Source organism: Aquarana catesbeiana, linkage group LG07 (genome assembly GCF_042186555.1).
Source record: "Aquarana catesbeiana isolate 2022-GZ linkage group LG07, ASM4218655v1, whole genome shotgun sequence".
Taxonomy (NCBI): Eukaryota; Metazoa; Chordata; class Amphibia; order Anura; family Ranidae; genus Aquarana; species Aquarana catesbeiana.
In genome coordinates this window covers 156272301-156285962 of record NC_133330.1, presented here as the reverse complement: position 1 = coordinate 156285962, position 13662 = coordinate 156272301, and the positions used below count along the sequence as shown (strand labels likewise).

The 13662-nt window shown below is 43.8% G+C and overlaps 1 protein-coding gene across 3 annotated transcripts in view; it reads left to right on the top strand.

Annotated features, from left to right (window-relative positions):
• XPNPEP3 (X-prolyl aminopeptidase 3) overlaps window positions 1-13662 on the top strand; it is a 349111-nt gene that overhangs the window by 18905 nt on the left and 316544 nt on the right. The window lies entirely within an intron of this gene.

Genomic DNA, 13662 nt, shown 5'->3' with positions numbered 1-13662 from the left:
TTAGCCCGCACCTGGTGTATGTCCGCCATCATGCTCTTCCCCCACTGCACCGAACGAAAAGGGGTGGGGAATACACTAGAAAGAACGTCAGGGGCGGCCGGAGTTACACGCATGCGCAGTGTATATAAAGCGTAACACGCGTGCGTATTACGTTTGATCTGTGAGCGGAGGAAGGAGCATTGGACGCGGCGATCGTAAGAACGAAGGTAAGAGACAAACTTGGGCCTATACTGCTTCTATAGATTGAGGCCTATATTGTAACAAGATTAGGAGAGTTTGGTGTGACATTAGGCTTTGTCTTGTGTTGTGTCTTGCAGTGAACATGGATATGGTCCTGAAAGATAAGGACTTCATTTCAGTCTTCATAGAGATGCTAAGGGAGCTGCCCTGTCTGTGGGAGATTAAACACCCCCATTACAAGAACCAAACAAAGAGGAAGGCAGCACTGGAGCAATTGTGTGAAATTGTGAAGCAGGTGATCCCCACGGCAGACATCACTTTTTTAAAGATTTTCATTGGTGGCCTGAGGAGCACATATCTGAGGGAGCGCAATAAAGTCCTGGATTCACAGAGATCCGGAGCAGCAGGTGACATCTGTGTCCCCAGGATGTTGTACTACGACAGGCTGCGCTTTCTGGCAGCCCAGACTGAACCCAGGCCATCCCTCTCCAGTCTTCCTTCCACGCTTCCTTCCCCCCCGGCTGAGGCTTCTGACGCCCAACCTGGGCCTTCCAGGCCACATGTAGAGGAGCCCAGATTGAGCCAGGTATAGCATTCCTCTAAATATTTCTGCTTGTCCAATCAATGATGTGAACTATATGTTAATTGGGAGTACTAATTAAGGATTGTGATTGATGATGCAAAACATTACAACTATGTCCCTTTTTCATACACAGGGAAGTCTCAGCCAGGAGGTGGCCGGGCCGAGCCGGCTGGCTGATCTGCAGGTCCCTCCACCCCCCCTGGAAAGAGAAAGTGGCAGTAGGAGGAGTGGCCTAGAGGAGGCGGCTATCAGATTTTTTTGTAGGGCTACAGAGGTCCTGGGAGCACCACACACCAGGCAGGAGAACATTGCTGCATTCATAGCATATAAAATGCAGAGGATGGAGGAGGGCCAAAAAGCCATGTGTGAGGCCCTCATATCTGAGGCTCTGGTGAAAGGTGTGAGGGGCCAAATTACACCTCACACACAGCTTTGGGATGGTCCTCCTCCTCCTCCTGCAGGTCCTCCTCCTCCTCCAGGTCCTACTCCTCCTCCTCCTGCCACATCTCCAACTGCACAGCCACAGCCCGGAAGGAAGTGTGAAAGGAAGACCAGAGAGTGATTGCCCTGGATCCAGTCTGGTCGGCCAAAAGATGCAGCCTCTTGTGGTACCACAGCCTGCGGACACAGATGTCATCTGCTGCTATCCGAGTCTCTGTGAATCCCGGACCAGACTGCCCTCCCTTACATATGGACTCCTCAGGCCACCAATTTTGATGTTGAAGAATTGATGTCTGCCGTGGGGGTCCCAGGCTTCACTAATTTCTGCTGTTGATCCAGTGTTGCCTTCCTCTTTGTTTGGTTCTGATCCCTTAATAAAGGATTTTTGTTTTGAATTATACTCTCCTATGTGTTTTACTTCAAAAAGGACAGTTGGTTTGTGAGGATTCAGGTACATTTCAAATATACAATGTGAAATGAACAAGGGTCACCAACAACAAACAATCTCCTTGAGATTAAATAATAAAAGATATCAATGGTGTTGGGGTAACTTGACACACAAAACACACACAAAAATATTCTGGAGTAAAAATAAAAATAACATTGAACAAAGATCAGCCTTGGAAAAAATCCAAACATTAAAGAAAAAAAAAGGCTTAAAATCAAAAAAAAACAAAAAACATAAAAAATATAAAACTGTCAGATGTGACAACTAATAACAATATATTCAGGGAATCCCACTAAAAAAACACAAATAAAACTTTGTGAGAAGTGTGTGTGAATATGAGCATCAAAACTACTTAATTCTTGTCACATTATAAAGAAGAAGAGAGTGCGCTGTATTAAACCATTTTTTACATTGCAGCGTGACGAAAGTGCTGTATCCATTGCGAACGCTAAGTTTACCAGAACGAGCTGTCCCGTGTCGGAATTTCTTCTGAGCATGCGTGGCACTTTGTGCGTCGGAACAGGCCACACGGTCGGAATTGACGCGATCGGATTTTGTTGTCGGAAAATTTTATCTCCTGCTGTCCAACTTTGTGTGTCGGAAAATCCGATGGAAAATGTCCGATGGCGCCCACACACGGTCGGAATTTCCGACAACACGCTCCGATCGGACATTGTCCATCGGAAAAACTGACCGTGTGTACGGGGCATAAGTGAGCATATTCTTATCGAGGAACAAAAAGGCTTAGCCATCGGTCCACTGTTGACAGGTTTCACTCTAAGTGCATTTCTGCACTTAGAGTGGCGCCTTGTGTTTTACATTTTTGCTCCTCACTGCCACCTAATCAGTGCCCATCTGCAGCCCTGCTCCTCACTGCCGCCTGATCGGTGCCCATCTGCAGCCCTGCTCCTCACTGCCGCCTGATCGGTGCCCATCTGCAGCCCTGCTCCTCACTGCAGCCTGATCAGTGCCCATCTGCAGCATTCCTCCTCACTGCAGCCTGATCAGTGTCCATCTGCAGCCTTGCCGAAATAGACAGAGCTGGATCTCCTGTGTTCTCGGCTCACCGTCATGCCCTGTCCCACTTCTTGTCCTGGATCCTGTGATGGACATAACGCCGGTCCAATACCGGAATGTCAATGCTAGGAGTCGTCCAGGGGGTGGGACTGAGCGTGACTGCGAGCAGAGCCGAGTACACAGGAGATCCGGCTCTGTCTATTTCGGCGGTGCTCGTCCCTTCCTTCTCCTCGGTGGCAGGCTATATACCGGCGTATAACACGCACACACAATTTTCCCCCTATTTTAAGGGGGAAAAAGTGCGCCAATAAATACAGTATGTGTGCGTGTATATAATATATATATATATATTCTCTCCATCCTTATAACCCGAGGCCCTGATGAAGCGGGTCATCCCGTGAAATGCATAGGCGGACCTTTCGGATTCCTCAACCAGGATAACCACACCCTGGATAAGTTATACTGCAACAGTGTTTTTAAATCTGTTAGTTTTTCAGTGTTTTAACTCTTTCACGTATATATGTTAAAAAAAATATTTGTGTATATTTTCCTTTTCAATTCTCTCGATTTTTTGTATTTTTTTAACGACTTCCCGCCCAAGGTACGTAACAGGACATCTTTCACTTTGAGCGGGGATATCTGAATGATGCCTGAAGCTACAGGAATCATTCAGATATCGTCTTTTTCAACCGGCGATTCCCTACACCATAAGAACGATCATAGCGGCTGTTCCGCCACTTGATCGTTCTTATGGGTGGCGAGAGGGTACGTCCCCCACCCTCCAGTGCTTCTACCGACTCACTGCTTCCATCGGTGAGTCAGAGAATGGATCCGCCGGCCCCGGATGTTTACCATAGAGATTTCCGGCAGAGCAGATGGTCACCGGAGTCTCTATGATCGTTCTGAGGACCTCTGCATTCAAACAAATGGCGCTGCCTTGGCTGGGAAGCCGAGATAGTTTATTTTATTTTTTTATTTTTTTTTTAATTTCAGGTTTCCCAGCCTAGAGGTGAGATGTGGGGTCGTCTTATTGACCCCATATCTCACTGTAAAGAGGACCGATCATGCCATGTTCCTATTACAAGGGATGTTTACATTCCTTGTAATAGGAATAAAAGTGATCAATTTTTTTTTTTCTTTTTTTAAAGTGTCAAACTAAAAAAAGAAAATTGAAAGTGCCCCTGAGCACACGGGGAGGTGCTCGCACGCAGAAGCGAACGCATACGCAAGTCCCGCCCACATATGAAAACTGTGTTCAAACCACACATGTGAGCTATCGCCATGAACGTTAGAGCGAGAGCAATAATTCTAGACCTCCTCTGTAACTCAAAACATGTAACCAGTAAAAAATTTTAAAGCGTCGCCTATGGGGATTTTTAAATACCAAAGTTTGGCACCATTATACGAGCATGTGCAATTTTGAAACGTGACATGTTGGATTTCTATTTACTCGGCGTAACTTCATCTTTCACATTATGCAAAAAAATTGGGCTAACTTTAATGTTTTTTTGTTTTTTTTAAGCATGTGTTGGAAAAATTGCTGCGCTAATACCGTGCGAGATAAAAAGTTGCAACAACCGCTATTGTACTCTCTAGGGTCTTTGCTAAAAAAACATATATAATGTTCATAAATTCATAAAAATTATGAATTTTACATGTAGGAGAGAAATGTCAGAATTGGACTGGATGGCAAGTGGTTAAAAACCCTACATAATGTAAAGTCCCATCCAACTTTGCTCCAATTTCTGTTTATTTCCTCTCCATGGACATCAATGGAAACCGACATGAAATCGCATCTTGTGTTCTGAGGTGTGCGAATACTGCTTTTTCTGTGTAGATTTTTACATATCTCCACACACACACACACAAATTGCAGCTACATCCAATCCTACCTGAAAATGCATTAAATTCACATTACAATTGCACTGTCTTTAGCATAAATCGGAATGCAAAATCGTACTGAACTCCAGCAAAAGTCCACATGAGAATTGCACCCATTCCCGTCGCATAAGTGTGAATCTAGACTGATGAATGAAATGTGAGAGAGTACAGACTAGAGCTGCATAAATCTGAATAAAATGGTAATCCTGATTTTTTTTTTTTTTTTTTTTTTTTTGCTTAGAATGAAGATCACGATTCTGAAGAACTTTTTTATTTTCAAGATTTACAACCCCTGAACATTAGGTTATCAAACAAAATGGCAATAAAATAAGGCATAATACTCTTTGCTTCAATCGAATTTATAGAAACGTAATACAAAATAATATAATGTGTAATGCTGTTTACACACGGGACGAATCCGTCGGACAATCGTGTGTGGGCTTCATCGGACCTGCAGCGGACTTTTTCGGGCGAAAATCAGACGAACTTTAGATTTGAAACGTGTTTCAAATCTTTCGGACTGACTCGAGTCTGGTCGAAAAATCAGCTCGTCTGTATGCTAGTCCGACGGACAAAAAACGACGCGAGGGCAGCTATTGACTACTGGCTATCAACTTCCTTATTTTAGTTCGGTCGTACGTCATCACATGCAAATCCGTCGGACTTTGGTGTGCTCTTGTGTAGGAAAGTCTGTTCGTTCGGAAGTCTGTCGGACAGACCGTCAGACCTTTGCCAAAAAGTCCGCTCGTGTGTACACGGCATAAGGCTACTTTCACACTGAGGCGTTTTACAGGCGCTTTTGCACAAAAAATAGCCTCTGAAAAGTGCCTGTAAACTGCCTCTTTTGCAGCCCCAGTGTGAAAGCCGGGTGCTTTCACACTGGGGCAGTACGCTTAGAGGACAGGAAAACAAGTCCTGCAAGCAGCATCTTTCGGGTGGTGCAGGAGTGCTGTATTTCGTGCTACTAAACTGCCCCTGCCATTGAAATCAATGGCCAGTGCTGCCAAAGCGCCTGCAAAGTGCTTCGGTAGCGATGCTTTTCAGGTGCTTTTAACCCTTTTTCGGCCTCTAGCGGGGGTTACTTCACCGCTAGCGACGGTGAAGTGGCGCTTTACCGATAATGCGGCCAGCGCCTAAGTTATATTAGGGTCTTTTTTTTTACTCGCCAATACCAATTACCGATTCCACCACAACTTTTTTGTTTACACTTCAGCTGTCAGCAATGGTACAAAGCATTGAAAATGTATTTTACAAATGAAATACATTTTTTTTTTTATTTTGCGCTTTTTTCAGTGTAAAACATGTAAATATATGTTAAAGGTGTAAAAATACTAATGAACAAAGCAATACAAAAAACGTTTTAATTATTAATAGTTTATAAAATAAAAGTAAATAAATAAAAAATAAGTCAGCAGGAAAATAATTAAATGAGAAGGAGAATAAGGAGCTAAAAAGACTGATTAGTAAAATAAGGGTTAATAAGGGGTTAAACAGAGGAACAATTATATTAAAACAAAAAAAATATATATATAGGGACTCTTTACCGAGATCATAGAGATCTTTACCAACGATCCCCCCGGGGGCGCGTAGGGGTGCTTAATATCCTGAGGACGTCATATGACACCCAGTCAGGTTATTGAAACCACTTTGCCACCGTAATTTTGCTATATGGCGGGCGGCAAGTGGTTAAAAAATAGAAAACAAAATAATAAAATGTTTGTTTTTTACATACTGTCACCAGTCAGTGTCCCTGATCACAGCCACACCAGTTATCTAATGACACTGTTCTGCATTGGTGACATTATGTGAAAATAAAAAAAAAAAAATGGGATTTTTAAATTTCTTCATTTTCCAAATTACAACTTCAAAAAACTTGCCATGTCTCTTACTAAATACCTTGGACTGTCTATGTCTACTTCCCAATGAGCCTTTTTGGAGGGGGGAGGATGGGTATTTGTACAGTCCTGGCATTTTTGAACCTCAAGAAATTAGATGGGCCATCAGGACATCAGGTGTGATCAATTTTCATACGCTGTGTGTGTATATGTATGTGTGTGTGTGTATGTATGTGTATATATATATATATATATATATATATATATATACACACATACACACATACACAGCCTGTGCCCACCAACCTAACAATGCAGCCTGTGTCCACCAATGCAGCCTGCCTGTGCAAGGGGAAGAGAGGAGGGGAATTGCTAGTGGGATGATCAGAGCGCCGTATTTCAATTGCTGTATGTTCCCACCGCTCTCCGTCACATACAGCTCCTCCTCCTGGCCGGAGAACTTTGATATACGTCACACGTCCCGGGTTTGGATGGGTGATCTGTCTATCAAAGTCCCCAGACAAGCAGGAGGGGCTGTATGTGACAGCGAGGCATCCCACCCTTGTCAGCCCTCAAATTACACTCGCAAAATGCAAGCATGCGAGTGGAATTTTTGAGGGCTGATATACACTATATTACCAAAAGTATTGTGACACCTACCTTTTACACGCACATGAACTTTAATGGCACCCCAGTCTTGGTCCCTAGGGTTCAATATTGAGTTGGCCCACCATTTGAAGCTATAACCGCTTCAACTCTACTGTGAAGGCTGTCCACAAGGTTTAGGAGTGTGTTTGACCATTCTTCCTGAAGTGCATTTGGGAAGTCGGGCACTGATTGTGGAATAAAGGCCTGGCTCGCAGTCTGCACACTAATTCATCCCACAAGTGTTCTGTTGGGTTGAGGTCAGGACTGAGCTCAGGCCAGTCAAATTCCTCCACCCCAAACTCGCTCATACATGTCTTTATGGACCTTGCTTTGTGCACTGGTGTGCAGTCATGTTGGAAGAGGAAGGGCCAACTCCAAACTGTTCCCACAACTTTGGGAGCATGAAATTGTCCAAAATGTCTTGGTATGCTGACGCCTTAAGAGTTCCCTTCACTGGAACTAAAGGGCCAATCCCAACCCTGAAACAACCCCACACCATAATCCCCCCTCCACCAAATGATTTGGACCAGTACACAAAGAAAGGTCCATAGAGACGTGGATGAGCGAGTTTGGGGTGGAGCAATTGACTGGCCTGCACAGAGTCCTGACCTCAACCTAATAGAATACCTTTGGGATAAATTAGAGCACAGACTTGAGAGCCAGGCCTTCTCTCCATCAATGCCTGACCTCACAAATGCGTTTCTGGAGGAATGGTCAAACATTCCCATAGACACACTCCTAAACCTTGTGGACAGCCTTCCCAGAAGAGTTGAAGCTGTTACAGCTGCAAAGGGTGGGCCAACTTAATATTGAACCCTATGGACTAAGACTGGGATGTCATTAAAGTTCATGTAAAGGCAGACGTCCCAATACTTTTGGTAATACAGTTTATGTACATGTATATGTATGTATAATATGTATGTATAAAATATATACACACACACACACAGTGGGTATAAAAAGTCTACACACCCCTATTAAAATGTCAGGTTTCTGTGATATAAAAAAAAAAGAGACAAATATAAATCATTTCAGAACTTTTTCCACCTTTTAATGTGACCTATAAACTGTAGAAGCCAATTGAGCAACAAACTGAAATCTTTTTGATGGAGGGAAGTAAAAATCAAAGAATAAAATGAATATGGTTGCATAAGTGTACACCCTTACACCAAAACTTTGTTGAAGCACCTTATTACAGCACTCTGTCTTTTGGGGTATAAGTCTATCAGCATGGCGCATCTTGACTTGGCAATATTTGCTCGCTCTTCTTTGCAAAAACACTCCAAATCCGTCAGATCATGAGGGCATCTCCTGTGTACAGCCCTCTTCAGATCACCCCATAGATTTTCAATGGCATTCAGGTCTGGGCTCTGGCTGGGCCGTTCCAAAATTTACTCTTCTTCTGGTGAAGCCATTCCTTTGTTGATTTGGATGTATTCTTTTGGTCATTGTCATTGCTGAAAGATGAAATTCCTCTTCATGTTCAGCTTTCTAGCAGAAGCCTGAAGGTTCTGTGCCAATATTGACTGGTATTTGGAACTGATCATAATTCCCTAATATCTAATACCTTGGAAATTATTTTGTACCCTTCTCCTGACTGATACCTTTTAACAAAGAGATCCCTCTGATGCTTTGGAAGCTCTCTGCAGACCATTGCTTTTGCTGTAGAATGTGACTAAGAAAATATCAGGAAAGACCTACTAGAACAGATGAACTTTATCTGGGGTTAATCAGAAACACTTTAAATGATGGCAGGTGTGTGCTGACTCCTATTTAAAGAGGAATAAACCCTGATGGGTTTTACTTCCTCTTTTTCTCCCTGCAAATTAAAAGCATAATGGGCTAGTATGCATCGCATACTAGCCCATTATGTGACACCTGCAAACGAATTCCACGCTGTCCCCTGTGCAGGCCATGTCCATCTTCACCCCTCTTCCTTCCGTGACCATGGACTCCGGCTCTGTGACTGGCCGGAGCAACGTGACATTACTCCTACGCATGAGCACGGGAGCCTTTAGTCACGGCACACGCTGGGGAAGAAACGGCACGGAGGTCCGTTTCTTCACAGCGCATGCGCCGATTACATCATCAGCTCACAACAAGGGAAATACCTTCTAAACGCTCCACGTTTAGGAGATATTTCCACTACCTATAGGTAGGCCTTATCCTATAGGTCAGGGATCTGCAATTAGCGGACCTCCAGCTGTTGCAAAACTACAAGTCCCATCATGCCTGTGCCTCTGGGTGTCATGCTTGTGGCTGTCAGAGTCTTGCAATGCTTCATGGGATTTGTAGTTCTGCAACAGCTGGAGGTCCGCTAATTGCATATCCCTGCTATAGGTAAAAGTCAGGTAGGAGGGTTTACAACCACTTTAACCAGTTGCCGACTGCCGCACGAACATATACGTCCTCAGAGCGGCACGGGCAGGCAAAAGGACTTACAGGTACGTCCTTGCCTGCCGATCGGACCCCCCCCCCCCCCCGGTGCCTGCGGCGGTCGGCAAATCTCCCCCGGCGATCGGTGGTGAGGGGGAGGCCATCCATTCGTGGCCCCCCCCTCGCGATCGCTCCCAGCCAATGGGATCATTTCCCTGCCTCTGTATTGTACACAGAGGCAGAGGAAATGATGTCATCTCTCCTCGGCTTGGTATTTTCCATTCCGGCGCCGAGGAGAGAAGACTGTACTGTGAGTTACACAAACACACACACAGTAGAACATGCCAGGCACACATTACACCCCCGATCCCCCCCCAATCACCCCCCCCCCCCCCCGTCACAAACTGACACCAAGCGGGTTTTTTTTTTTCTGATTACTGCATGGTGTCAGTTTGTGACAGTTACAGTGTTAGGTCAGTGAGTGTTAGCCCCCTTTAGGTCTAGGGTACCCCCCTAACACCCCCTAATAAAGTTTTAACCCCTTGATCACCCCCCGTCACCAGTGTCGCTAAGCGATCATTTTTCTGATCGCTGTATTAGTGTCACTGGTGACGCTAGTTAGGGAGGTAAATATATAGGTTCGCCGTCAGCGTTTTATAGCGACAGGGACCCCCATATACTACCTAATAAATGTTTTAACCAATTGATTGCCCCCTAGTTAACCCTTTCACCACTGATCACCGTATAACTGTTACGGGTGACGCTGGTTAGTTCGTTTATTTTTTATAGTGTCAGGGCACCCGCCGTTTATTACCGAATAAAGGTTTAGCCCCCTGATCGCCCGGCGGTGATATGCGTCGCCCCAAGCAGCGTCGGATTAGCGCCAGTACCGCTAACACCCACGCACGCAGCATACGCCTCCCTTAGGGGTATAGTATCTGAACGCATCAATATCTGATCCGATCAGATCTATACTAGTGTCCCCAGCAGTTTAGGGTTCCCAAAAACGCAGTGTTAGCGGGATCAGCCCAGATACCTGCTAGCACCTGCGTTTTGCCCCTCCGCCCGGCCCAGCCCAGCCCACCCAAGTGCAGTATCGATCGATCACTGTCACTTACAAAACACTAAACGCATAACTGCAGCGTTCGCAGAGTCAGGCCTGATCCCTGCGATCGCTAACAGTTTTTTTTGGTAGCGTTTTGGTGAACTGACAAGCACCAGCCCCAGGCAGCGTCAGGTTAGTGCCAGTAGCGCTAACACCCACGCACGCACCGTACACCTCCCTTAGTGGTATAGTATCTGAACGAATCAATATCTGATCCGATCAGATCTATATTAGCCTCTAGACTGCTTTTACAAGCAGTGGGAGGGAATGCCCCCCCCCCCAACGTCTTCCGTGTTTTTCTCTGGCTCTCCTGTCTCAACAGGGAACCTGAAAATGCAGCCGGTGATTCAGCCAGCTGACCATAGAGCTGATCAGAGACCAGAGTGGCTCCAAACATCTCTATGGCCTAAGAAACCGGAAGCTACGAGCATTTTATGACTTAGATTTCACCGGATGTAAACAGCGCCATTGGGAAATTGGGAAAGCATTTTATCACACCGATCTTGGTGTGGTCAGATGCTTTGAGGGCAGAGGAGAAATCTAGGGTCTAATAGACCCCAATTTTTTCAAAAAAGAGTACCTGTCACTACCTATTGCTATGATAGGGGATATTTACATTCCCTGAGATAACAATAAAAATGATTTAAAAAAAAAAAAAAAATGAAAGGAACAGTTTAAAAATAAGATAAAAAAAATAATAATAATAAAGAAAAAAAAAAAAGCACCCCTGTCCCCCCTGCTCTCGCGCTAAGGCGAACGCAAGCGTCGGTCTGGCGTCAAATGTAAACAGCAATTGCACCATGCATGTGAGGTATCACCGTGAACGTCAGATCGAGGGCAGTAATTTTAGCAGTAGACCTCCTCTGTAAATCTAAAGTGGTAACCTGTAAAGGCTTTTAAAGGCTTTTAAAAATGTATTTAGTTTGTTGCCACTGCACGTTTGTGCGCAATTTTAAAGCACGTCATGTTTGGTATCCATGTACTCAGCCTAAGATCATCTTTTTTATTTCATCAAACATTTGGGCAATATAGTGTGTTTTAGTGCATTAAAATTTAAAAAAGTGTGTTTTTTTCCCAAAAAATGCGTTTTAAAAATCGCTGCGCAAATACTGTGTGAAAAAAAAAAAATGAAACACCCACCATTTTAATCTGTAGGGCATTTGCTTTAAAAAAAATATATAGTGTGTGGGGGTTCAAAGTAATTTTCTTGCAAAAAAAAATTATTTTTTTATGTAATCAAAAAGTGTCAGAAAGGGCTTTGTCTTCAAGTGGTTAGAAGAGTGGGTGATGTGTGACATAAGTTTCTAAATGTTGTGCATAAAATGCCAGGACACTTCAAAACCCCCCCAAATGACCCCATTTTGGAAAGTAGACACCCCAAGCTATTTGCTGAGAGGCATGTCGAGTCCATGGAATATTTTATATTGTGACACAAGTTGCGGGAAAGAGACAATTTTGTATTTTTTTTATTTTTTTTTTGCGCAAAGTTGTCACTAAATGATATATTACTCAAACATGCCATGGGAATATGTGAAATTACACCCCAAAATACATTCTGTTGCTTCTCCTGAGTATGGGGATATCACATGTGTGAGACTTTTTGGGAGCCTAGCCGCGTACGGGACCCCGAAAACCAAGCACCGCCTTCAGGCTTTCTAAGGCCGTAAATTTTTGATTTCACTCTTCACTGCCTATCACAGTTTCGGAGGCCATGGAATGCCCAGGTGGCAAAACCTCCCCCCCAAATGACCCCATTTTGGAAAGTAGACACCCCAAGCTATTTGCTGAGAGGTATAGTGAGTATTTTGCAGACCTCACTTTTTGTCACAAAGTTTTGAAAATTGAAAAAAGAAAAAAAAAAATTTTTTTTTCTCGTCTTTCTTTATTTTCAAAAACAAATGAGAGCTGCAAAATACTCACCATGCCTCTCAGAAAATAGCTTGGGGTGTCTGCTTTCCAAAATGGGGTCATTTGGGGGGGGGTTTGTGCCACCTGGGCATTCCATGGCCTCCGAAACTGTGATAGGCAGTGAAGAGTGAAATCAAAAATTTACACCCTTAGAAATCCTGAAGGCGGTGATTGGTTTTCGGGGCCCCGTACGCGGCTAGGCTCACAAAAAGTCCCACACATGTGGTATCCCCGTACTCAGGAGAAATAGCTAAATGTATTTTGGGGTGCAATTCCACATATGCCCATGGCCTGTGTGAGCAATATATCATTTAGTGACAACTTTGTGCAAAAAAAAAAAAAATTTGTCACTTTCCCGCAACTTGTGTCAAAATATAAAACATTCCATGGACTCAACATGCCTCAAAGCAAATAGCTTGGAGTGTCTACTTTCCAAAATGGGGTCATTTGGGGGGGTTTTATGCCATCTGGGCATTTTATGGCCTTCAAAACTGTGATAGGTAGTGAGGAGTAAAATCAAAAATGTACGCCCTTAGAAATCCTGAAGGCAGTGATTGGTTTTCGGGGCCCCGTACGCAGCTAGGCTCCCAAAAAGTCCCACACATGTGGTATCCCCATACTCAGGAGAAGCAGCTAAATGTATTTTGGGGTGCAATTCCACATATGCCCATGGCCTGTGTGAGCAATATATCATTTAGTGACAACTTTTTGTAATTTTTTTTTTTTTTTTTTTTTGTCATTATTCAATCACTTGGGACAAAAAAAATGAATATTCAATGGGCTCAACATGCCTCTCAGCAATTTCCTTGTCTACTTTCCAAAATGGGGTCATTTGTGGGGGTTTTGTACTGCCCTGCCATTTTAGCACCTCAAGAAACGACATAGGCAGTCATAAATTAAAGGCTGTGTAAATTCCAGAAAATGTACCCTAGTTTGTAGGCGCTATAACTTTTGCGCAAACCAATAAATATACACTTATTGACATTTTTTTTACCAAAGACATGTGGCCGAATACATTTTGGCCTAAATGTATGACTAAAATTGAGTTTATTGGATTTTTTTTAGAACAAAAAGTAGAAAATATCATTTTTTTTCAAAATTTTCAGTCTTTTTCCGTGTATAGCGCAAAAAATAAAAACGGCAGAGGTGATCAAATACCATCAAAAGAAAGCTCTATTTGTGGGAAGAAAAGGACGCAAATTTCGTTTGGGTACAGCATTGCATGACCGCGCAATTAGCA